The following is a 3,957-nucleotide window of genomic DNA, read 5'->3' as shown; positions in this document are numbered from 1 at the left end:
ACAAAAATTTTATATAAAAAATATATAATTTATAGTTATATTTATTAAAATTTGTATATATAAATTGTATTTATATTTTTTAAAATATATACGTATAAATTAATTCAATTTATTTGTGTTAGTGAAATAATAACAAAAAATACTAAAGATTGTTATCTTTTTTATATTATGTATTGAGGAGTGTTAGGAGGCAATATTTTTGTTAAATTTTGGTCAATATTTAACTATCAAAAGGAAATTGAATGATTTTACATCATTAGATGTAATTTTACACTATTAAAAATATTATTGATGGCTAAAAATTATAAAATCTGCTGGCCCCTAAATTTTTTACAGAAAAAATTATTTGTCTTAATCTAATAAAATTTATTTGTTAAAGAAAATTTAGTATTTGTGTTACTCAAATAATAACAAAAAATATTAAAAATTGTTATCTTTTAAGAGTTTCTTGTTTTATACTACGTATTTACAAACAAAAATTAATTAATTATTTCTCTTATTCTATTTGATTATTTTTCAATAAACTATTTAATAATTATTCTGATAATAATTCGTTTATTTGTTAGTTAATGTTTTGTATTAACAAAAAATTTTCGTAAATAATAACTTCAGATTAATTAATATATTTTTAGAATAAGTTATTTTATGATAAATTAAATGTTATAATTTATTAATAAAGCATAAAAATAGATAAATAAATATATATCTAATATATTATTATTAGATTAGGGTAAAGTAAGAATGGCAAATAAATTAACTTTTTTATGGATAAATTTATATGCATTTACACAATTTTTACATGGTCGCTAAGCATATTTTCTTATCGTTGTCAATCATTTCAAAAACCTAACATATATTAAAACTTTTGCCTTAGCATTTCTTTTCTCTCCTCTTTCTTCTTTCTTCTTTTCACTCTAAGTATTGTTAAATAAACCTCACTATCGTCATTTTCTTTCTCTTAATTAGCTGTAATTCTATCATTTTCTTCTCTTCCTTTTCCGTTTATTTATTTATTTTTTGTGATTTTCCATTTCAATACAAGATGAATTTTTTAATTAAAATAAATTTAATGTATATCTTTTGTAATTTATAATAATAGATGTTAGGCTATTTTATAAATATAACTTTTCTTCCTCATAAAAAAAAGGTCTTACATACTAGCGCCCAACACTATTGGCTCGTATATATCATTATAATAATTATTAAATATTAACATTATTTACTCATGTATGGCTCTCAATATAATGTAATTATTTTTCAATTATCAAAATAAACAGCTGTAAAAACAAAATAAATGATCTCAAATTAGATAAACTCATCACTATATAGGAGCTAGCTAGTTAAACACTCATGTTACTAGTTTTTCTATTTTTATTCCTTTTAATTTTATCCATTAAAAGAAAAACAAATATTGATATGAGAAGGCGAATTAGTCTCAATTACTTTCTTAGTTTTTAAAAGTCCATCATTATACTCTAGACAATTCCCTCATTTCCTGATTAATATTTCCACTAACATAGAAACATATAGGTTTTCTTCAAAGCCAGATTTGTCAATTTTTGCACTGTTTGGAAAAAGAATGTAATTATTAACTATTTTCTCTACTTGGGTATGGCTTATTAATTGTTTACTATTGCTCTCTTTAGAATTGTAAAGCAAATGCTACTATATATATTATTATTATCCTCAATAAAACAGAAAGAAAATTGATGACAAAAGCTCTCTTTGCTTTTTCTTTTTATCCCTGTCGGGGGAGAGAGAGATTATTACAAAACTCAATCAATGTATCTTTTAACTTAAAGGAGCGTTATGCGCTCCTCAAAAATCAAATTTCTGTTTATACTTTAATTTCGAGTATTGTATTTTATTTACTCATACATATATTTTAATTTCTTTACTAAAAGATAACCTTCTTTTAAAAAAAAAAACAAACCATGTAGAAAATTAAGGTGAAAGCTCAGGTGAAGTCGACTTCACGTGAAGTTGATACTTAATCAAATCAGTTAAATTATCTAACGACTACTCTCTGATATCAACTTCACGTAAAATCGACTTCACCTGAATTTCCACCGAAAATTAAAGTTGCAGAAATGTAATTGAGCAGTGGGAGTGAAAAACTGCCTAAGTTGACATATTAATATTTAAGGAAAAAGTTAGTTAATTATGTTAAAGTTATTAATAAATCATTATTAATAGAAAAATATTTAAGATGAATAGCCTTTTTCAATTATTTTAAATTATACAATAATTACACCTACAAATATTATTTATAAAATAAGATTCGAATTCTCAATATTTACTTAAACAGACAAATAATTATATAAATTGACTATTTAATCAATTTAAGTAGATTTAATTGTCTAGTTAATGAGAGACAGAGGCTACTTCTAAATCATAATTATTTTTTGATAATAACGTAGTTATCATATAAAATTAATAATTAAAAATTATTAAATAATTTAATATATTTTAAAATTTAATAATTTAAAACTATCAACTTTATTTAAAGACAACTATTTCTAATCTTCACCTTTATTTTTGGTATCTATGTTAGGTCATGCATGAATTATAAGTCAATTAATAACTAATATATTCCTCTTTTATTATAGTTAGTTTCACAAGTTGCAAACATATATATCACTTTTGTCACCCATTTCTCGTAGCACACAGGCCAATATAGTCAAGGAACAAATTTATGTAATAATTCAATATAAATTATTAATTTAGATAATATGCATATAAAATAACTATATGTGGTAATTTTACACAAGTAAGAAAAATAATGTCTATTATTTTTGTTAAAGAAGCAAAAATAATACACATAATTATCAAAAAATATATTAATTTAAGTTTAATAAAATAAAAGTGCACATTAATTATTCGAATACAAAAAAAAATTAAAAAAATTACATTAGTCGCTAAAACTTTTTTTCTTCAAATCTTGAAAATGCTTCTCTTCTTGTTTTCATATTTTAAAAATGTTAAATCATTGTTTTATTATCAATTTGATTGAATGTCTCTCTATATATGTAACGAAATAATCATTATTATTTTAAAATATTTTTTTATTACTATTTTTAAAAACAAAAATATATATATTCTAAATTAATAAATTTATCAATTAACTTTAGAAATTTATATGCAATATAATTACATATAATAAAATAGAATAAAAAATAAACAAATAAATAAATATATAATAAAATAAAATGAAAGATAAACAAATAAATAATAAGAATCACTAAATTGAGAATAAAATAAAATATATAAATTCATGAAGAGAATAAAAAATTAGATTAATACCTAAACTATGATTGCTTGAATTAAAATTTGCAATTGAAAATATTAAAAAGAGAAACAATAAAATTGAAAGATATATAGAGTCATATATAAAGAGGTATATAAAAAAATAGAGGATTTAAAATTTACCTTTTGATGAAGAGAAGATAACTATTAAACAAAGAATAGAAAAAAAAAGGTTAAAAATATGAAACTTAGAAAAGGGTTTAAGAGAATAAAGAAGTAGTGACGGCTAAGATTTGAGAATAGGAGAAGACTAAATTTGATTAGATTAACTAATAATTAAAATCATAAAAAAGATAAAGTGGGTTTAGAACTTTAAATAATTAAACTTAATTTATTTATAGTGGTGTCATTTAAATTCAAATATTTTTTTCTACATTTTATATAATTGTAAAAATTAAGTGTTTCCATAATATTTTTCAGAAAAAAATTATACTAACAATAACACATGCAATTATTTAAAAATTAAATTACAAATAAGAGATTAGAAAATTTTAGCAATGATCTAATTAAATTTAATTGACCATTTTCTACTATTGTTATTTTTTTATGGTATTTTTCAGCCTGATAAAATAAAAATTAATCCGTCATAGATTAAATTTTATTTAAAATTTTTTTATTGATCAATAAATTACTGTATATACAAGATAAAAT

The sequence above is a fragment of the Arachis duranensis genome, chromosome 6 (assembly GCF_000817695.3).
Source record: "Arachis duranensis cultivar V14167 chromosome 6, aradu.V14167.gnm2.J7QH, whole genome shotgun sequence".
NCBI lineage: Eukaryota > Viridiplantae > Streptophyta > Magnoliopsida > Fabales > Fabaceae > Arachis > Arachis duranensis.
This window is presented reverse-complemented; position numbering follows the sequence as displayed.